The sequence below is a fragment of the Pipra filicauda genome, unplaced genomic scaffold, assembly GCF_003945595.2.
Source record: "Pipra filicauda isolate LSUMZ 115617 unplaced genomic scaffold, ASM394559v2 scaffold97_size2427393_pilon, whole genome shotgun sequence".
Taxonomy (NCBI): Eukaryota; Metazoa; Chordata; class Aves; order Passeriformes; family Pipridae; genus Pipra; species Pipra filicauda.
This window is the reverse complement of record NW_024105175.1, coordinates 545,371-568,809: the sequence shown is the minus strand read 5'-3', so window position 1 is coordinate 568,809 and position 23,439 is coordinate 545,371. Positions and strand designations below refer to the sequence as shown.

The 23,439-nt window shown below is 37.1% G+C and overlaps 1 long non-coding RNA gene across 4 annotated transcripts; it reads left to right on the top strand.

Moving 5' to 3' along the window:
* The first annotated feature begins 550 nt into the window (after positions 1-550).
* Positions 551-13,107, top strand: LOC113987963. Of its 4 annotated transcripts, XR_005562260.1 has the most exons (6): positions 551-649; positions 1,390-1,475; positions 1,760-1,833; positions 8,788-8,946; positions 11,655-11,863; positions 12,681-13,107. It is a non-coding gene; the product is annotated as an uncharacterized LOC113987963 (long non-coding RNA). The 4 variants fall into 4 exon arrangements; XR_005562261.1 differs by lacking the exon at positions 1,390-1,475; XR_005562259.1 differs by lacking the exons at positions 551-649; positions 1,390-1,475 and adding an exon at positions 668-752.
* The last annotated feature ends 10,332 nt before the right edge of the window (positions 13,108-23,439 follow it).

The following is a 23,439-nucleotide window of genomic DNA, read 5'->3' as shown; positions in this document are numbered from 1 at the left end:
GGTGATGTTTAAAAAGTGACCGGCACTGATGGACCTTAGCACGTGGAAAAACATTTTTCCAGAGGACCTTACTTACTAATTCCCTGAGCAGCCTGAAATCTGCTCTCCTCATGTCCAGATCTGAGGTTTTTCTGGCACTTTTTCTCCTGCCAACAGAGATTTTAAACTCGATTACTTCATGGTTGCTGTGGCCAAGATGGCCACCAATCTCCACTTTGCTCGCAAGATCCACTCTGTTGACAAGCAGCAGATCAAGAAGGGCATCCAGTTTTTTAGGAATTTTCTGGCCGAGGTTGAACTAGCTATGTGAAACTCCCATTTAATTTCTGACAAGTTGAAGTCCTGCATAAGGACTAGGGCAGTTGACTTGAAAGTGTCCTGTAGTTCCTCAAAGATTAATTCGTTGGCATCATCGTCCTGTCTGGGAGGTCTACAGCAGACTCCCACGATGACATCCACATTATTAGTTTGCCCCTCGATTCTTACTAAGAGGCTCTCAACTGTGACATTTCCAACTGTGAGCTCCATACATTCTAGCCCTTCTATTATACACAGTGCCACCCCTTTGCCTTTTCTGCCCTGCCCATCCCTCCTGAAGAGTCTGTAATCATCCAACAAGGCACTCCAGTTAAAGGACTCATCCCACCAGGTTTCACTTATGCCAACAGTGTCAAATCTCTGGGACTGGGCCAAAGCTTTGTACTCCTCTTGTTTGTTCCTCATGCTTCATGCTTTGATGAGAAACATTTCAGGTGTGGTACATTGTAGCCAATACCTCCTGAAGCAGATTGAGGGATCCCTTGAGCGCTGGTTTTCTCATGTTTTGACACACCATCCCATCACTCATCACTGGCGATGGGATGGACAAAGCCTGGTTTTGTCCCCTTCCCCTTCCAAGCTAGTTTAAAACTCTGTCAACAAGCCCCACTGGCTCCTGCACTAGAACTCTTTTTCCCCTTTGAGATAGGTACAGCCCATCAAGTGTCAGTAGACCAGGTGTTGAGTAGATCATCCCATGGTCAAAAAACCCAAAATTTTTCCAATTACACCAACCTCAGAGCCACTCATCAACCTGATGGATCTGCCTATTCCTATCAATATTATTTCTTGTTACTGGAAAGACTGAGGAAATTATTGCCTGTGCTCCTGATCGCTCTACCAATCACCCCAGGGTTCTGAACTCTCTTTTGATTGCTCTCAGACTGGAAAGTTTTCCAGTTATGTTCCTTACCCGAGCCCTTGGGAGACAGCAGACTTCCCTGTGAGTTGGGTCCAGTCTGCATATGGTGCCCTCTGTTCCCCTTAGAAGGGAGTCTCCTATTATAGCTACCCTTCTTTTCCTCTTAACAGAGGAGTTTGTGATGTGAAGTACAGCTGGTTTTGTTTTAGGGGACCCCACTACCCCAGAAGGACCTTTTCCCATCTCATCAGTTGTCTGGCCTTCTAGTTCCAGAGCCTCATACCTGCTGTAGAAGGTACCAGTCCTACCTGTCAAATTTTGAGAAGGAGGGGGATCCTTCCTCCTAGTACATGCAGTGACCAGTATCCAGCCTTTATCTTTAGCAGACCCTTGACTAACAGTCCTTTGAGTAATTACCCTGTAGGGTTCTCAGTCCACCATAGTGTATGAATTCAGGCTTGCATTTGACACTTGTAGGTGGAAACACAAGTTAATGGGAGCTTATATACTTGCCCTTTGGGATGTTGCAACAGTTTCCCTTCCTCTACATTAACTCTTCGTGTTTCTGCCTTTCTACAGACTATGTCCAGTCTCTCTTCTAAAACTCCACCTGGCTCTGTGGACTACTACCTCCTCCTCACACATGTTCTGAGGTAAAATGCTCCTTCTTTTCTTACAATCTTGGCATCACTAGGGAAAAGGATGAGAACAATTGTGGACAAGCTTCCCCATATTTCCTTGGATGATAAAATGGAAAATCTTTATTAACAGGCTCAGGGAGCTCTGTGGAGGCAAAGTTTGTCTGTGTGCCTGCTACAGGTCCTTGCAGCGAGGAGGAGGACCTAAAGCCCTTAGTGCTGACTTCAAACATCAGTTTCCTTTCCCAGCAATTCTGTCAGGCCCAATGAATCTCAACTAAGCAAGTGAAAAGAAAGCAAGCCATGGATTTATAATTTGGATGAGATTGGGGAGGTTTGAATAGGGACGGTGAAAAAGCAGTATCTATTTTTTGTGGCATCTCTCTTTTCTGAGATGCTTGACCTTTTACATAAAATGTTGAACAAATATCACTTCTAGCAAAATACTATTTTTATATCATCAAACCTAGTCCAAAAAATGCTGAATAATCTTTGCTGATTATTTTTTTCTAAACCAATTTTGTTTCAGGCAAAAATATAACATAGAAAATAATAGTCCAAATAGTGAAAGAGCAGCAGAGTTAAAACCAACTGAACAGAGACCCTCATAAGGGAAAATAGCACAGAACATAACCTGTATGTTCACAAGAGCTCCACCCTGAACTATTGTAAATAATCTGCTTTGAAAGAACTACAGAGCTTTGAAAATTACTTTCTCTTCACTTGGCTATTCTGAAACAATGCTTTAAGGAAATATCTAAGCGCAGAGTACTTATGAGCCACCATAGAAAGAAAAAAAGACATAAATAAACTATTTTGTGGTTCTGAAAGCAACATTCTAGTGGTATGGAACTTTTACTTTTTCCTGGTTGCTTTTCCATCTGCTCTGTCATTACCTTTTCTCTCCCACAGAATACATACCTGCTAAATTTGTGATGTGTACCAAAACTATTTGGGAGTTTCTTCCTTATAGTCCAAAAATCCCTTTGCCATTTTAATCAAGAGGAATACCAGATGTGTTTTCTGCGATATAATATATACGTTTTCTTCTGTGTGACAAAGTGTTGTATAACACTTTCTATTAAGTTTGGGCATTGCCAAACGGGATGAATCAAATCCTACAGAAATATAGCATTGCACATATAGTTATGCTTATAGACACAATAATAGTTATGAATAGATACTGAAGGAGCTTGCAACATCACTGTCCTGTTGCTTTTCTCTGAGACACTGACTTCTGATCAGTTTTGGAAACTCGACCAACATCTACTGAGTTGATTAATCAGAAATTATGTTCTTTAGAAAATCTGGCCTTGATGAGGATTCTAATTATACACTTTTGAAAGGAAATTTCTTGAGGTTTGCATTACAAATCATTATTATTCCAACAATTAACATGATAACAAAATGGAATTTCCTGAATTACAGATGATATTACTATTATATTAGACAGTGAAATATTAGAAATGTCCACCACTGGAAAGACATGTGGACCATTTGCCTAAGTTAGATACATTTCAAAACTGAACTGACCTTCAAATTTACCTGGTATGTTAAACAAAAACTCTCTTTATCATGTGTGCTCTAGAAAACCTCCAGTCAAGGCTTTACACTAGAGATAGCAATGCAAATCACACCCCTTTCAAAGAAACATGCTTGATAAATTAAAACACAAGTCTTATTTACTTACTTACTTCTCAGTCAGCATGAGTCTATTCCCTGACAGGTTTACTAAAATACCACTTACTTTTTTTACTATCATTGTTGACAGCAAAAAAAATGACAAGTGCGTTTTGCAACTCAGCAGGTTGCTAGACAATGTTGCAAGGCTTAATTTTATATACATATATATGTGTATATGTATATGTATGATACATTATGTACATTATATATTTTCATAGATAATAATATATAATGAAATTGTATTAAATGTTATATAGTATATATTATATACTATATTAGTAAGTCTTCATGTATATGTGTTTTCTTAGCAGTAATTTCCAGTGTGAATGAGGTATCCTGAACATTTTCCCCCTTTGAATAATAGAACAAAATAAAATAACCTAAGCATGGCCTGAATGATGCACATTTTCCAGCCGCTTTCTAGTTTTGATTTGTTTGTTCCGCCTTATCTGGTCTCCTACAACAGTCCCAGGGAACAGCTTGATTAATGCCCATGCAAAGTGGTGGAAGGGGTAGTTGCAGGCAGGTAGTTACTCAGAAGAGCAGCAGGTACTCGCCTGGAGTCCCGGTGGTGGCGGCGCCTTTAACATCTCTCCTGCGGTCTGCCTGTTATCTGCCTGCCCCCGTGGCTGGCAGCTGTGCCTCCCGATGGCCTGATGGACTGGCTCATGTACCTGGGGACGCAGGCAGGGTGCATCCATTACTCATTTGTGACAATAACCAATCGAGGAAGATGTAGAACTCAATTCCGGTAGAAAGACCCATAATGTCGGAGTCAGGAGGTTATCGCTGTGGGACCTGCACCTTGCTCCTTACCCCTCTTATCGAGAGCTTTACGGCCCCTGCTGGAGCAGCATCTTGTAAAGCTGAGGACTGCAGATCTGGGGCCCAGATTAGCATGCATCTTCCTAAATGCTGCAACATTTAATTAAAAAGTAGATGTTAGTCAAATTGTTACCGACTGAGAAGATGCTTTCAGTAAAGGGGAGGCAAAAGCTAAAGGGTTTTACCACAAAAGGAGCCGACAAACAATTTCCTTAAATCATATATAAATCATATATATGTATGTAGAAAATCATATCTTTCTCACTATTCTTTTTTCACAGTGAAACTTTATAAGGAGACCAGACCAGCACAGTCCCAAATCCAAGTCATAATGCTTTTTAATCCAGGTGAAAAATTGTGATTAAATACAGCATAAAGACCATAACCCTTGAAAAATTCCAAGGGACATTTCTTTTGATAAAGTGCAGGTTTTTTTTATGTCTGTCTATTCAAATCAAAATGATCTGAGAAAGAGACTGCCTTTTAGGGAAATCAGTAAGCAAAACTCAGGAAAGGTCATTAGGATATGTGCAATGTAAGAAAAGGAAAATTCACTTGATGATTTAGAGCCTTTTCTCTAAATATCTTGATCCTAGGAGGATCCAGGTAGACTTTTTAGGCACTTTAATTGTTTAAAACAATTTAAACTTCTGAAAGAGCAGATAGAAATAGTACTCATTTATCATTAATGCCTTAAATTATATTTAGGAAGTTCATTTAATCAGTCATACAGACCACAGACTCTGGCAGTATTTTAGCAAACTGTTCCTGAACTGGAAATGGAAAAAAATAGTTTAAAAAATGATTTTATCAAGGACAGAAAGTGCTGGATTAACAGTGCAAAACTCTTAATTACCAAATTACTGGTAGATGGTATCACCCACTGCAGAATACAGTATAAGAATTTATTCCTACAGAAGAATATAATCCTATTCACCTAGCTATAAATCATTAAATCTAATAAAAGCAGCATTCAAAAACAATCTGTAATCTTTTGTACACCTTCTAAGAAAACTTATAGCATATTTTTAAACAGGAATGAATGAGGAGGTTCAATCACAGAATATTTAGGCATAAAACTGACAGTCAGTTTTATGTATCTATCTCCATTTATATCTACTTTCTTTAGGAGCGTACTCCATTATATATGAATAGCATTTTAGCATAGCTCATTTCAATATGCTTTCCTCTGTACTTTTCCCAGGTTTATTAACATATTTTAACCTTTTTTCAACATTACCAATGTGGACTTTAGCAAATATTAATTATTCAACAGCAGCAAAAGCCCTGTAAAGGTAGGATGAGAATAGAGACAGCAGTAAAGAACATTCTACTTTGCGACCCTAGAATAAAATTAGCCAAAGAAAAAATTATACTGCACAGAAGAACAAAATCAGAAGCAAGACTTAGAGAAATATTCAGGGCAGGGGGAATAAACCCTTCAGAAGGTGGGAGACAGAGAGAAGGAGACAAGTAAATTTGAAACCGGAAATAAGCAGAGTCAAACAAGAGCTCTGGGTATTGAAAATCAGTATTTGTATGAACAGAGAGAAGCTTGCAAAAGAAAGAAAGATGGGAGAGGGAGGTGATCACATTGAGTGAACACTGCTACAGCTGGGCTATTTTGCACAAGGTTGAAGAACCAAAGCACTATGACACTCAAAGAACTACCAGGTCACCAGCAACCAGGGTGTTCGCTTCCTCTCTGAAAGGGCCAACGACTGTAAAATACTAATGGTTTGAAGAACCAGGAGAGAGTTTCATGAGTTTATGCTTAAAGAAGGAACACGGAGGAATGCAATCAATTATTCCTTTTCTCAACTGAGAAATCAAACCCCATTAGAGCATCACAAATGAGCATAGCTAAAACAGCTACAGCTTCGCTGAGAATCTGGGGACTTACAGCTCTGTCATCTGCAACTTGAGAATACAAAAGAAGTGTCCAACCTCAGTCTTGTGAAAGAAGATTAAGGAACCCTTCTGCCCTTCTCTTTTATGCAATGCTTAGACCTTCAAAATTTCAGGAAATTCCAAGTTAGTGGGAAAACAACAGAGCCTATATACAATAGGACCTATCTGGGAAACAACGGAGCCTGTATGCCAGAAAATTGTAGATGTCTGGATCACTGGCTCAAGCACTAGTGCTGTACAAATGTTGCTGTGCTTCACGGCATAGCTATTTGCATGGTTCCCCCAACGCAATGCCTGAACACAATTCGGGGAACAGCACCAGTTGAAGACTGCTCTCTATCTGTTGTAGATCCATCCACTACGTATAAGGGTAACTAACTGTGCTGTGCCATTTACTTAAAGAATCAGAGAAGAGTCCCTGACCCAACAAGTCTACTAGTATGAACCTAGACTTTAGGTGCCTCGTTCCTAAAGCTGATATATAGTCTAAAATACAGCATGTACGGACACTAGAGAAGCATAGATCGTAAAATTCATAGCATCCTTTATGCTGGAAAAGACCTTAAATATCATCCAGTCTGACCATAAACCTAACACTGCCAAGTCTACCACCACTAATCTATGTCCCAAAGTGCCACATCTATACATCTTTTAAACATGTCTAGGGATGGTGACTCATCCACTTCCCCGGGCAGACTATTCCAATGTTTGACAACCCTTTCCATGAAGAGTTTTTTCCTATTATCCAATCTAAACCTTCCCTAGCACATGCCAAGTCCATTTCCTTTCATCATGTTGCTTGTTATCTGGGAGAAGAGACCAATCCCCATTTTGCTATAGCATTCCTTCAGTTAGTTGCAGAGAAAAATGAGGTCTCCCCTGAAATTCCTTTTTTCCAGGCTGAACAACCCCAACTCCCTCAGCCACTCCTCATAAGACTTATGTTCCAGACCCTTCACCAGCTCCACTGCTCTTCTCTGGACCTGCTCTAGTATCTCAATGTCTTTCTTGTAGTCAGGGACTCAAAATTGAATGATATACCACTCTGAATTTGTCTAAGTTAGATACATTTAGAAACCGAGCTGACCTTCAAATTTACCCAAGATATATATATAGATATATATAGATATAGATATATATAGTTGTTGTGAGCATGTCATGTACAATAAAACTACTTCTGATGAACTTTTCAAGCAGGATTCATCTGCCCCCAGGATTCATTTGCCCCCAGTTTAGATGTCTAGAATTTGAATATTTAAGTCTGAACCAGTGATGTATGGTACTTTAGAATCATCACGGAAAAATTAATTGACTTCCAAAAGCACATCCAGACAGCTCGGGTTTACCATGTAGAATGATGTTAATTGTTCTCTGAAGGTGTTGTTTCTCCTTATTGGTAATCCATAAAGCCCAGAATGATGAGATCAGCCTTAGATCTACCAATTTTAGATGGCAAAAGCTAGGCAAAATGAGTTCAACTTCTGTGACTCTGACTGTTTAGACACTGAAGCATCAAGTTTGTGAATTAGAAATATAGTCCTGGTCTTCTCCTTGTCTCACACTGACATCCCACTTCACTCTTCCAAACACTGAGATTTGGTTCAACAGGCACAAACTGAGTTTCTTTTTCCCAACTCACTCTGATTTGACTGCAGGAAATCCAAGAAATGCATGTGAGAGAGTGCCAGAAAGGAGAGAAAAAATGGTAGAAGAATAATCTTGATTCAAGAGTATCTGAGAACAATATTCACAAGTTTATTTAAAGATGTACATTTACACGTTTGATGTTATCTAGACAGGAACACCTCAAAATATATAGCTTAATTGGCTTCAACTAGTGCACTTTTCTGAATTAGGTTTCAGCCCTCTAAACAAGGGATGAATCTGAAATAATGTCTTTAAAGTCACTTTTAGGTTGTCTGTAGGTTTCATTAGGTAAGCATATGAACCTCATTTTAGAGATGAGCCAAACAAGGTTAGACCCAGCCAGCTCACCTTGTTTTCAATTGAATACATCATAAAAATTTTAAATTGGTATACAATTCACATTGTTTTCCACCCTGTTTATGATCATGTAGTCAGCACTCATGACCAGAATATTCACGAATGTAAAAAGATCCACCCAGTTCAGCAGCCTGGTTCTAAACAGCAGTCTTACACCAGTGAAAAGGAAAATGCCTGTGCTGAGGCTGTTTATTGTTGGTTCTAACACTGAGCTTGTACCTTTTTTCATCAACTATAAACGAAATCATGATCAGAAATGCTCTTTGCAACGCTGAAATAAAATGGCTCACTAGTCATGACTAATAGAAGATGAACTTTCTAAAGTAGATCTGGATACTGCCTTGTGTGTACATTGGAAGTGGAGTGCTTTGAAATAACGTATCTATAAGAGGAGCCTAGTTGACTATAGACCAATGATAGCATGTTTAACCATATCAGCTGTAATGATACCTGAGCTTTCTACAATGTGCCAGTGTGACAGTTAAGTTTTTTTTCTTTGTAGGATTTTGAAGTGACTCCCTTTTTTTCATATTATCCCCTTCATAGGAAAGATCAGAAGAATTGAACTGCACCACAGCTGAGTAACATCTTCAAAACTTCAAGTGAAAGAAACAAGAATGTCCTTAACTCTAATCTTGTAAGGAACTCACTAAGAACAAACTGCAAGGCCAACATTTTATGATACAGTGTGTCTTAGGAAACAAGGTATTTACACCAAAAAAAGTTATTAATGATCTATCTATACCACGTTAGACATAGCTGTTGGAAAGGTGCTTGGCAAACTGACCTGGAGTTCCTCATAGACACCAGGTTGAATATGGGCCAGCAACGTGTACCTGCTGCAAAGGTAAATGGTATCCTTAACTGCATTAGAAAAAGTGATACCAGCAGGTCCTTCCCCTTTATTTGGCACTGGTGGGACCATACCTGAGTGCTGTGTTCAGTTTTGGGTTCCTCAGTAGAAGACAGACATGGATACACTGGAGAGGGTCCAATGAGGAGCCACAGGGATGATGAAGGAACTGGAGCATCTTGCATATGAGGACAGGCTGGGAGAGCTGCGACTGTTCAGCCTGGAGAAGAAAAAACTCAGCGGGGGGGATCTTATCAGTGTGTATAAATACCTAAAGGGAGGGTACATAGAGGATGGAGCCAGACTCTTCTCAGTGGTGCCCAGTGACAGAGCCAGAGGCAATGGGTAGAAACTAAAACACAGAAGGTTCCCTCTGAACATCAGGAAACACTTTTTTATTGTAAGGGCAACTGAGCACTGACACAGGTTGCCCAGAGAGGCTGTGGAGTCATCTCCATCCTTGGACATATTCAAGGACTGTTCTGGACGTGGTCCCAGACACCAGACTTGAGCAGGGTGTTTGGACTATATGACCTCCAGAGGTCCCTTCCAACCTCAGCCATTATTTCATTCTGTAATTCTTTGATTTTTTATTGAAAAGAGTTATCATACTGTGCATACTCAATACACATTTCCCCTAGAATTACTCACACAATACATATTACACAGCTTGTAATACAGTTGTACTTTCTAGGACAGTAGGAAGCACTTAAACTAAGGCTATATGCAATCTTTGACCAAACTCCATTGACTTACACAAAAGTAGAGTTTGACAAATTCTAGGTAGGTTTTGAACATCTGATGCTAAAATTTGAAGTTCAAAAAAGTCAGATATATGTTAAAGGAGCACATGAGTTCACTAATAGAATTACTTAGACACATCTCTGTCCTGTCTGGATCCAAACCTCTGAGACATCACTGTCTTCCTGCAGATAAACGTATATATAGCTGAATTTCAGTATCACTGTACTTGATGGAACACAGAACTTCAAAGACAGTTCAAATCTGCGTGAAGCATGAAAAGCCACATCTGTCACATATTTGCAAACAAGGAGAAGTTCTTACACTTAATTCAGTAGAAACTAGTAAAAACATACAGCAATTTTCAGATCTCTACCACCTTTAAATGGAGTTATACCAACAAAATATTCAGTAGTACAGAAAAAAAAATCACCCTAGTTTCCTCAGGTTGAAGGGTTCCACTCAAAATCAAGAAATCATAGTTTGGGTGGATGGTGGAAGTTTCTTTGGAGTTAGACTCTGTTACTACCAAAGGAAAAATGAAGGCAAACTCAAAAGGGTATATCAATAAGAAGAGCTATTTATTATGTCTCAGACAACTGAAGAAATGCTCAGAAGTCTTAGTGCTTTTTCTGTGTCTCTCCTCTTCCTTGACAGATTACACTATCTAGGTGGATTGACATCATATCCCAGACAAAAATATACCCGATTGAAAGTCTGAACTTTAAATTTAAAAGTTTAAACTTACCTTAAACTAAACTAAACTTAAAATTAGCAGTTTAAAAATAAAGTTTCATTGCTTTGATTTTCCCAGGAATTTCCACAGTGAGAGGTGGAAAATTATACAAGTTGTGGCAGCTTATGTTTTCAAAAGAATAATTTTATATAGTTTATATTATTTAAGAATAATTAAAACAGAAAATAAAAAATAAAAACCTTCAGATAATACAATACAGTAGAAATTGATAAAATATAAATGTATATTGATGAAAGAAATGTGGAAAATATGGAAACAAACAAAAAATAAAGACTGTATTTCAGATAAAACCTAAATAGACTTTACTGATTTTTTTTTAAATTAAATAATGCCTCCTGTTTTTCAAAGTAAGATGTCACTGGGCCCAATACACTTCCACAGAACAGCTTGATGAATCCAGACTTTTTTCAGCAAGCTTTTTCTGCTTTTTCTCTCCTACAACTCTTTCAAGGGAGTCATACTGTTGATATTTTGGTATCAGACTAATTTATAAGGTATTGATTGAGTTTTAGTAAGTAATTAAACCAAAGTGTGAGACTTTCTCAGACAGAATTCCCACTGAAGTCAACAGGAGTCCTGTTCAAATTGAAACAAGAAAAACCTGATCCAACGTATTGAAGATTTAATGATTCAGTGGAATTTTCCAAAGGGTCCTAATAAAACCTAACAAAAAAGAATTTGTTAGTTGGTTTGTTGCTGTTAAATGTCACCATAATACTTAAGAGATGGAGAAGCTGCTCAGTTTGAAAGGAATCACTTCTAAAAAAGAATAATGCTGAGGGAACTTAACAAAACGTCAGCAAGCTAAATGACTACTATATTTGTAAAATAAATCTGTCCCTTGCAAGTCTTTAAACCTCCTTTTGTAGATCAGTATACAGCATGCAATTTAATTGCATTTGATTCTGCTCATCCTGAAGTTCAAAAAGACCCACAAAAATGTGATTCTGTATGGAGAATATTTATATAATTAAATATGATTTTCCTGTATTTTCTTCTCAATGTGTTTGTCTGCCAACGTTTCACTCTCCTTTTCCTTTCATTATATCTCTTGTAATGGAGATGAAGCAGCTTTGGTTTCCAGTGAAATGGAAGGATAGCAGCAGGTCTACAGGAAGAATTCAAGATGCTTGCCATAATCCATCTACCACATACAGCAAACCAGGATTTTTTCCAGGTTTATTCAGAGCTAATGGAAGTCTGCAACATACAGTGAAACGTTTGTCTTGAACACCCCATGGTGATTTTAATGGAGGAACAGTTGTTCACAAGTATGTGGAACTCCTCTCTCTTTTTTTTTTTTCTTTTTTTTTTTTTTTTTTTTAATATTTTCCTCAGTTTTGCTACAGGATCTTAACTTTTAAAAAAATTTCAGGTTATCCACTTTAAAAGTTTGATTTGTGGATTTGGGAACTCACATATTTTATGTTTTATAGATAAAAGATAAATAAAGATAAATATAGATTAAAGATAACATTAAACATAATTAATTTTAGTGATACATGAGTTAACATTAAAATGTAAATTTGTAAAATACTTTCAAAACAAAACTTACACTTGTGTAAGAAAATCTCTAGACTCTTGAAGTCTCTCACAGTTTTGATACTACTTGGGTAAAAATTGAAAATATGGCTAAATTTTGCTCTAAAGTTCAACTCACATGACTATGAAATCCAGTACACATCAGCTAAATATTTATCTGAAGAAAAAACTGTGGAGTAGAGATTTGGTCATTCCTTCTGTAACAGTCCGGGAATATGTAAATTATTGAATTAATCTTTTAGAATACAATCAAAGAAAAAATTTTTTGTCTAATGAAGAGCAAAACATTTGGTTTATATGACATTACTTTACTTGCTGACCATTTCATTCAACAGTTATACTCTTCAATCCTACACAAACTTACACCTATGTTAACATTAAAGCAGAGGAATACATTCATTGAGATCAAAGGTACAACACAGGCTGTAACTCCTGCCACTGTGAAGAGTAATAACCCCCAGAGATCTGGATCTAGGGTTTTTTTCTTCAAATGTGTGATTCCTTTGTGCTTTTTGTCTAAGACAATTCACGTGCCTGAATTTGCAGAGAATCTCAAATAACACCACGAAGCAGTGTGTTGCCAGCCACTTGGATGGACTATCCTATGGAATACCATTGTGGGCCAAGGAACTACCCTTTTCTCTCCTTACTCAGCTCTCTGTGGAACAAGATACATGCAGAGGCTGAGAAAAAAAACCCCAGGGCCTATCCACGACTTTACTTGTCTGCTACAAAATGTGCAACCAGCTTCCTGGATCTTGAGATGTGCGGAATGGAGTCCCCCAAGCTATTTCAGGGAAGGGGACCTAAAGCCGGGACTAACACCTCACCTCGCTCTGTACATAGAGCCTCAAATTTCCTTCCTCTGAGCTGCACCGCAAACATGTCCAAATGAAGTTAAACAAATGTTTGAACCAATACAGGAAAGGGATTTTAGGCAGAAAAGAGAAATATAGATGTACACCATGTGCCAGTGGCCTCTGTAGTGACTCACTGTGGTGCAGGATTTAAAATTCTCTACACACGAACAGTTAATCACCACAAGCATTTAAAATGTCAGTGAAAAAAGAAATGGTTTCCAAGAGCATATAACTGCCCAGATAGCTTTCATCAGCCCAGCCACATGAAAGACCCAGAGGCAACTGCAAAGCCACCATCAATACAAATGCCTGTGGAGTCCTCTCTGGTGCCAGATCCTGCTGCTTTGGCTATAAACAATATCTCCTATAGTGCTGCATCCAGGATCTCTGGCTGCCAATCAAGCAGGAAGAGAAGGAGAAGGAAGAACTACCTAATGCACTTGAGTAAATGTACCATTGCCATTAAGTGCTATATTTTATACCTTTGTGGAGTAAGTGGTTTTGCAAAAGAGCAAATCTCCAAAATGTTAAAAACTCGTTGCAGAGAGAATATAGTGGCAGCTTTGATGCCTAATTTCTACGAATATGAACATTTTTATAGACTTCAGACTCCCCACAAAACATTAGGCTAATGGGCATAAGGCAATTCTTCTTAAGTAACTTTGTGGTCAGTCATTCTTGCATGTTTGGGTCAATCTGGGTGATGCTCATACTGAGTAACAAACACCAGAGGGGGTTTGCAACATGCATCTATTTTCCTCATTGGTCCTGACACAGGTGCTCCCACTGAGAGCAGGGTTTATATGCTGAAAGCAGTCAGGGAAGGCATGGTTTTAGGCTGCGCATACTGCTTTTGCCCATAGCAGTGCTGTAATTTTGCACCTGTGTCTGAAGCAGTTCATTTTGTTTCACTGTGAACAAGACTAAACATTATGCTCAAACTGGGAATATCTGCTTTTGGTGCCCAATTTTGACTAGTTTCTGGTCTATCTTTTGGATTATGTTTACGTAATGGTTCAAATTATCATAAGACTCAACCCAGTCACTGTATTTGTGTTCATTGCCAACTCAGGACATAATCAATTGCAAAAGAGCAGACTAGGCTCCAGCCTACAAACAGAAACTCTCTAGCTTTTGTTAGGGTGCATGCTTACCAGAGTGGCTGTGATGCCACTTCCACAAACCAAGCTAAATAAGAAAGATGTGACAGACTGCAATCCTGGATATCTAGTCTATAATTACTCTATATTTATTCAGACATGTCAGCAATAGCACTTGCATCAGGGGCTAATTGTCCCTTCAGTTTTATGCTGCAAGCCCAGAAGTACAGGCAGTAGGAAAAAAATAGAAACGGAAAAAAAAAAGTCTACTGAAAGATAAATACAAAACTGATCTCTGATACCTCTGGTATTACTTAGATAAAAAGGAAGCTGTGAATAATTATTGCTTTTAAACTCCTACTAATGAAAAAAAAATGTTCAACACAAACATATTCAACAATTGCAGACTGTGGCTGAAATGGTAGTTTAACCACATTTCACTTTCTCCTCTTTGCTGTGAGTTTTTCTTCCAAATTGAACCAACTTTTCATTCATAGTTATTTGCTAATATTTTAGGCAAACAACAGATCTAAATTGGCAGTGCTGAATTTATCACACATTATAGAAAGGCTCAGAAGATCCTGGCAGTATGTAATTAAACAGCACATTAACTTCTTTCTTTCTCTTTTTTTTTCTCTTTAAGTGACTGACTAATCAGAAAAATTAGAATTTTTTTTTAAATTCTTCAATAGGTTAGCTGAATGTAGAAATTAATGCCTCAGTGAGAATACGTAAGGGTTTTTTTCCAAAATCCTCTTAAAATTATAGATTTATAATTTTTTATATTAAATATAGGAAACTATACAGGTAAATTATACTAGCAATGAGTTGATTTTCATCTCTGAATTACAAGGTCCCATCAGTCCTCTATGGAGGTGACATTACTGAAGGACAGAAATTTATTTTAGAGTTACAAGTGAGATGAAATTCAGATTTGGTATGTCCCATGTTACCTCTGTATCAAATGGATACTACATAGTTCAAAACCAATTGTAATATAATACCAAACAACAGAGATGAGATGATTAATATTGGAGACTTGTTAATGCAAAAAATGTTAGGTCTGCCTAAGGAGGATTATACTGTGAGACATTTGTTTTATTTTTATCAATTAGCTTAATCTTTGATTTGAATTTTACACCCTCTGGCATCAAGAAGATGCTTGTTGTTTTTTTTTTCTTTAAACAAAGGATTATTCTTCCTCAAAAGGGGATTGTCTAGTTCTTTTATTGTTTTATGTCACACAGGGGAAAAATGCTTTTGAGGCATTACCTCTGAATTTAGCAGGGACGAGAGTTTACTGCTATATAATCATTAGTCAATGCAGTAGCTGAAACCTTAAACAAAAGAAAACAAACTACAAACAGGCAAGCATCCCCTAAAGGCACATCAGAACACCAGAGAGAGGAAACATGGATTTCAAACACGGCTGCCCAAGCATGTGCTAAATATTGCCGCTCCTGACTTTAAACAGCACACGAAGGAATACAACATCACCTTCTAGTCTTTGAAATTATACTAGGAAGCAAGAGAAAAAGAACTGTAAGAGTTTAGCAAATGTACTTTACTTCTACTCTCTTTTTTTATTTTGAGAATTATCATGAAAATTATATTTCTGACCTAATAAAATTCTTCCATATAAAGGAAACCCATCATAAAGCTATTAGAAAGATTATGATTAGGCCTAAAATGTCTTTTTTCATTATGTGTGCTTCACCAAAACAAGCAAACTGCTTGATTCTTGTGAATTGTCTCTGATGATTACTGCCCACACTGTGGTTGGGAGCCACAAGAAAGCTTTAGAAAGATTTTTACCATGGCTATCCAATTGCATGTACAAACAATCACCAGGGCCACATTTGCTTTCATATGGGTGATCAGCAGCCTGGGGTAACTGTAAGTACGTGGAAGAAGCTAATTAGAGAACTGTATTTCATCCTGATATATGGCCAAATGCTATACAAATAATACATACAGTGAAAAAGCATCTAATTTATACTACTTGTGAAAAAGGAGGGTGATGTCTCTAAAACAAATGAGAAACATTAAATACATTTTATTTTGTTAATTTCTTTTTGCTGGCATATTAACTCTGAATTCAGAATATATTGCTGGAGTCTTTCAAGTCAGTGATTGCTTCATTAATTTAAGTATTTGTCAACTCAGAATAAATTGTAGGTCAGTGATTTTAATATAATCTACACCTGTAATGAACTGAGGCTGGATCCAGCCCTCTCTGCAGAATCATTTTGGCAATTTGGTGTTTCGAACAGGAGTCCAAAATACACCATCTGATGACTGTTCAATGATCTATACAGTATGAGCTCCTCTATAAAGATAAGTGTGCAGCATGCAAAAGCTTTAATCTATAAGTAATTGACTGAAAAAAATTAGTCTGTCACAGTCCATCTACTCAAGAGGACTGCCCACCCCCCAAAGGATGGTGGTGTAGGGAGAAGCTCTCTGGTGTTGGCACTTTATACACTTTCTGGGCACAAGACTCCAGAACTGCTGCTTCAGTTTTCAAGAATGAAACTCCCCACTTGTTCATCTGTAATGACAAGATGATTTGCAGGAGTCACTGGGGAAACAGAGAAGACAGGAGGCACTCACAGGAGTCTATGAGAATCAGATGCAGAACAATAAACTGATTCCAAGAAAAAACATGGATATAAGGTGTTGAGAAAGGAAAAGTTTCAGGACAGGATAACAGTTTCAAAAAGCATAGGTATCAGTCATGTCTTTAGAAAGAGTTTTTCTGAGTTTGGTCTTCAGCTGTTTTTGTGAAAATGTGGAAGGGCAAATAGAAGCTGGATGAGGTTTTTTCAGGGACAGCTCCATGAGACAAATGAGACATTTTACCATATTTTATTTCCCATATTGATTCTTTCTGAAGAAAGCATGACCTCATGGAATGATCTCTGGAGTCACTTCCAAATCTTATGACCACATAAAATCAACAGAAGGCAGAGGAGACTACTCTTAGAGATAGATGTTTTGCTCAGTGTCACAGCACTGTGACTGTGTGGGAGCTGCAGTGCCAGGTCCTCTTTTCCATCACTAATGCTGGAGTTCCCCTCAAACCAAATCTGTCCTCTACTTCCAACAGCTTCATAGATTCTGCATTAGGACATAGTTTCAGTGGGACAGCAGAGCAAAAGGCAAAGAGCAGCCCATCTCTTTTGTACATAAAAGACATGGGACTGTCAGAAACCATTTCACCAGGTAATGAAAGAAAGTCTGTACACAACTTGCACATTAGGTGACACCACTCAGTACTGATGAAGAGCAAGTGCTTCCTTGTGGTCAGATTTTACATTTTTAACATTTAACATTTTTAAGGTCTAAGCTAGGTGTTATTAAAAATGCAATCCTTGAAAAATGTACTTCTTAAAGGTATTTTGAAATTCTTTCATCTGCTGGAAATGCACTAAAGATGATACAAACCATATGCTATACTACAGTCTTGGAAAACAGACTTTTTGTTGGATAATGATGTGGGATGAAAGATATTTCATCTTTCATACATTTATTTGACAATGATGAATTTAATTCATTCTATCACATTGAATGATACATTTATATTCAGTATGTAGTTTAAAATTTCATAAATGATTAAAGTCCTTGCTGTTTTAATTATAATATGAAGAGAGCAGCTAGAAGTTATTTGCAGAGAATAATGTGCAAGTCAATAAATTTGGTGAGTACTCCTGACAACATATAAATGATGACTTTAGTTGCCTGACTACCTGCGGAAGACAGCTAGATAACGACAGTCCTTTTGTTTCTTTTCCAGCAGAGTGAAGCTGGAGTCTGCTTACTTCCAAACTGCAACTATCTAATTTCAGCAACTGGTAGCACACAATTCACAGAGCTTTAAAAGTTGTCCTGTACCCCCTGCACTAATCAAAAAGGTCAGGCTCCCAAGCAGAGGACTGTGGACAGCTATCATCTACCAAGTAGTGAGGTGTTATTTACCTCACCAGTGTAAGAAGATCCTTCACCATGGGAGAATAATTAAGGGTTCTGAATACACAAGACAAGTAGCTTTTGACCTACGCAGGCAATGGTTTAGCAATGGTTTAGCTTCCTTCACGCTTACCCGTCACCTGTCTGAATCACAGAGACCACCTCTAGTTAATTCACCTGCACTAAATGGCAGACTAAAAGCCTAATGGAAAGAATTCATTGACTTCTTTTGGCTTTGGATGAGACCCATATGTATCAGCTACTAGGAGGGGTCTATCCAAGCATCCAGTAGTGACACTAGTACCTGTCCAAAAGGAATTGAACCAATAACAGTAGCACACAAGTCAGACAAAAATCATAGGTCTATTATTTCCTCTTCCCTGCATTTTGGCTTAGGCATTGCTAAGATATTAGGAGAAACTTTGGATAAACTCTCCCAGCTGAACATATTGTCCTCTAGAGAAACTGAACATATTGTCCTTACAGAGAAATTGAAGAAAAAAAAAGTTGTGGTATTGACCTTCACTCAATTTTCTTCCCTCTGCTCACAATGTGGAATACAGTAGATCCTAATTGATTTTATTTACATTCTTTTTTGACTTAAGAAATTTGCACAAACCCATGACATCCAGAGTGTTTATTTTAGAAAAAAATTATCCATAATCTTCTCAAGTTGGAAGCAGCATAAAAACTAAGCAAAGTGTTATTTTTTCCTCTTATCCTAATTTTAAAAAACCAACCAACCAACCAAAAAAATAAACAACAAAAAACCAACCAAACAAAATAATCCCACAACTAAATCAATTTTGATCAAATTTTGTTGAAAAAGAAAAATTTTAGGCTGAGGAGTCTTATGTCAAAATATAGCCCAAAGCAGGTTAAACCAAAGGAATCAGAAAGTCTTCTGGAAAAGGAGGACATATAATGGAAAAGACGACAGACCTTTAACTGTAGCAGTGCTGCTGGGTGCCGCTATAATGAACTGAAACCTACAATCTCCTAGGGTTAATAAGACACCTGTCTTGAAACTAGCAGTCATATTGGTTTTCCAAGCCTGCCACAATACTTAAAGTCTTGATGAAGTTCTTACTGTGCCAAAGAAACTTACTAACAAAGCCACTGAGTCAATTTAACCTAGTGAAACTGGACCCTGTAGACTGGGTTATCAGAGTTTTGTGTTGAGATAATTACAGCACTAAAGAGAGCATATGGGCTGTCAAGGCTGGCACATGGCCTGCGCCAGCTGTTACCTGGGTGCTTTGGAAAATCTACTGAACAGCATTTTGGATACAGAACAGCTATATGTAAGTTTTCCAAGACATCTAGTGGGAAATTCTCATAATAAATTTATTTTTTATATGGGGGGTGGATTACACCCAATACCATGGCTGTAAGATGTACAACCTTAAACTTCGAAAGGAAACTACCAGAGGAAAACAGTCTTGCATGATAGCAAAGTGTACCAATAGCAAGCTTCACCTTGTTATAGAGAGTAAACTATCCAAGAAATTAGCTGTTGTATAGCCCAGCTGAAAACAATACTGAAATACACCTATTTAGAAGCTTTTCTGGAAACAAGTCTCTGAGTCAGTGGGATTTATCCTATTATTCCTGGTACTGCTACTCCATGAAAAATGTCTTCCAAATGCAATGTCATAGCTAATCAATTACTAACAACAATTATTATTGATTAGCTGCGATGCTCTTACAGGATCTGCCTTTATGAAGTAATATTACCCAAAGAAAACATTTCAAATAGGATATGTCCAATGAGTTAGAGAGAAAATATAAAAAGAAATCAAATAGAAATGTATCCAAACAGAATACAACAAATATAAGTATACACACCAAAATTTCATAGCATGTGAGGACTGTAAATTATGATTATTTGATCCAGGAGGATTATAGTAAATGATATTACTTATTTAGATAAGTAGACTTAATTGCCCTAACTCAACTTCCTAAGATGTAAGGTCTTTCTAACTAAGCCTGCAGTATCTGCAATGTCTATGACCTGAGAGAACGACTGGGAGACATGGAGACTGACAAGCCATGGGCAAGTCAATGCTTAATTTCCAAAAGCTGATCAGTTTTGTGAGCAGACGTGTGTGCCGTGACTATGGCTGGGATTAGTGGTGTTTTGCAACTCTGAAACCCATCTGCAAGATCCTGAATCTTAGTTTTTCAAACCAAGTTAAACTTAGAAAGTTGAGGTAATGAAACCTCAGCTTCAGTTTCATGATAAGTCGCCTTATCATGGAAAAACAGAGTCATTCCTGTGACATCATTACCTTTGTGGACCTAATGCAAATATATCATTATTTGTCTCACATAATTCAATTTCATTTCTTCATGAATCTCTTGAGAAATTAATGGATGGAAAATTTAAGATTTACTATCTCTTTGAATATGTCATTTCAGTAGGAACATAGCTAATCCATATCTCCTCCTTTTCTGACTCAAAAATATAATGACTTCACTGCTTGTAAAGAAGGGTTTGTAATATCTTGGTTCAACTAACAATTTTCTGTATGCTGAAATTTTTTATCTTACCTTCGTTGATCTGCATCTATTTGAAAGCATTAGTAATGCATAAAAAAGATGAAGGATTAACAATATTAGTACCATTTTTTTTCAAAGTAAAATCTGTTTTTCTTTTAACTTTAAAACCCCTCTTTGATTGAAAAGGAATATATTTTTAATTTGAAAAATTCAGTTAATTAGTTATTATCTAAATGTTTTAAACTGTCTGCTAAAAACATTTAAGAAATCCAGTTGTATTGCATCAAAGTGAGTGCATTCCCACATTATATTTTGCAAGCTTTAGCAAACAAAAAAAAAATTCCCCAGAAGAATCTTAATTCTTATCTATGGAAAACATTAAACTGCTAAGTGCTAACAACTGGAATTAGTCCTTAAATCTCTAATGAGAATAATAAAACATGAGTGCAGTTTGTGCTGTAACTTGATAAGGCCTGAATTTAGTTGCTGTTAGTAAAAGTTCCTGATCCAGCAGTATGGCATTTTACTCCCTGAGGTACAGGAAACAATATCTGTCCTTTAGGAGCATCCTCTGTGGTAAGCACTTCTTATCAGGGCTATCAAAGGACTAAGATAGCAGTGTAATATCTAGTAACAGCAGCTTTATGAGTAGATCCATTACTGATTTAAATCAATCTAAAGCAGGTAGTTCTGATTAACCCGTTCAGAACAAAGCTGACCTCCTCGCAAAATTATTTCTTCTGAAAGTAATGCAAACTGTTTCTCTGCTACCAGATGTGGTACACACTGAATCTAAGTAGCAGCACCAACAGAAGTGTGGAGGAAATGCAGCAGTAAAATACAATATTCTTGAAAATTCTGATTTGAACTAAATTAGGACATTGTACGCAGAAGGAATTTAATTGAGTCAGTCTAAAATCATCTTGCTGTCAATTTGTCTGAAAATCTATTTTTTTATAAAAGTCAACATCTAAATACTATTCACTGAAATTTTCTGGTGAAACACTTGTCAGAAGGCAGTCTTCAGATTTTATTTGTCTATGAAGATATTTTTATTCTTTGTAATGGAAAATGTAATTGTAACTTTTCTTGAACTTCCAAAAGTAAAATGAAAGTAGTTATCAGTCAGCAGTTTAGCAAGCCACAGCTATTTTACTTCTTAGTGTTTTCACTTCATATCAATGGAGATTCTCCCCTAAGTTTCAATTAAAAATCATTACAAGCATTGATTATATTTTTTCATAAAATAAAAAATAAGGGGGCTAAATACAGTTTTAAAACATTCCAAATGTAATTCATTTAAAAGATGATTTGCTAATTTGGCCAGTACTTAAATAACAGAGGTCTCTAAGCATTACTTTTTGATTAGTGTTTAGAAAGACAAAAAAACCTACTGCACTCAGTTTGACACAGCTGGGAAATGCCAGTCGGCCCCCAGCCAGGAGAGGCCCACCAGACAAACACGGCTCTCCCAGAGATTAGAGGAGCACATAAACAATATACATGGTCAACATCCTCTCACTACTAACTTCAGCACAAGCAGTTGTACGTACTAAATGGTCACCTTCATAATTATCCTGGGGCTGATCCTGCTCTTTCCAAAGTCAGTCTGAGCTAAATTATTGATTACCACAGTCAGTCCCCCATGTTTTAGGAGTTAAAGGGATTGAAGTGACATATGATCAGCATGTGTAATCTGAGGACCTCAAACTTGTTGGATTCCCTTGTGACTTATTTTGGAGACATTGTCTTTATTTCTGAACTATTCCTCTGAAGAACAATAAGGAAAAAAAAGAAATTCAGAATCTAGTAAACAAGCTGCTTGTTTCTGATCCTAATTTTCTCATAGCTTGTTTAAAGCCTGACTTTGTAATCCTCCCATAACCCTTCTCCGGTGATCCAAACTATGCAGATACCTTCCTACCTTTATTTTAAATCCGTTTCCCCACCACAAATCAAAAAAAAAATCTTGGATAGGGTAAGTACATGTAAAAAGTCAGTATTTCTGACTTTTCTCCTGCATTTCAAAGGTTCACAGACCAAATGAAAAACCTTCCACATATGAACTATTTTAATTAGTGCAATTTAGTATTCTCCACAAATGCAAAAGGTTACACTCTTACTGATTCTTTGATTTAAACATTTCCTATTAAACTGTGTAATTTTAGTTCAGTAAGTGCTTTTGCAGTACTTTATGCAAACGTGGACTCTTTGAGATAACAAAATCAGCATGAATTTTGTATTAGAAATATATTGCAACATCAATAAAACAAAACAGTGTATTTTCTTATGATAATATAGTTTAAAGAAATACGTTTATTTTCAAGGTTCAAACCATACAGGTGACAAACTATTTATTTACTCCTGCCTTTATTGGTAGCTGTATATTTCCTATTAGATAATAAATTTGATCCTCCAAACTATTTTGCTTGAGCATCAGAAAATATCCAAGTGCTAAAGGGAGACATGGCACCTAAAAATATGCTTCTGAAGTTCTCTCTCTTGGTAACACTGGAAACTGCTCTCTAAGTTGATCAGTTTCTTGCATCTACAGAATACTGCTTTTTAAGGCTGGTATGGGAGAGAAATATCAAAACTGGTAGATATATTTTCAGTTCTTCGGAAACAGATGAAATTGAAAAGCTCTACCTTCAGTACCTTTTTAAAAAAATCTTAAAAAGGAGAAAAATCCTTTTTTTCTTCTTTCTGATTCAGGAATAAAATTTATGCTCTTTATATCATATATTGCTTTAACACTAGCAAAATGAAAGCTAAAACCAGGCCCAGAGCAATGAAGTATAGTTTTTGAGTATGTCAAATTATCTTCAATAGCCATTTTTTAAATAAAATATGAAATCTTGAAGCAGACAACAA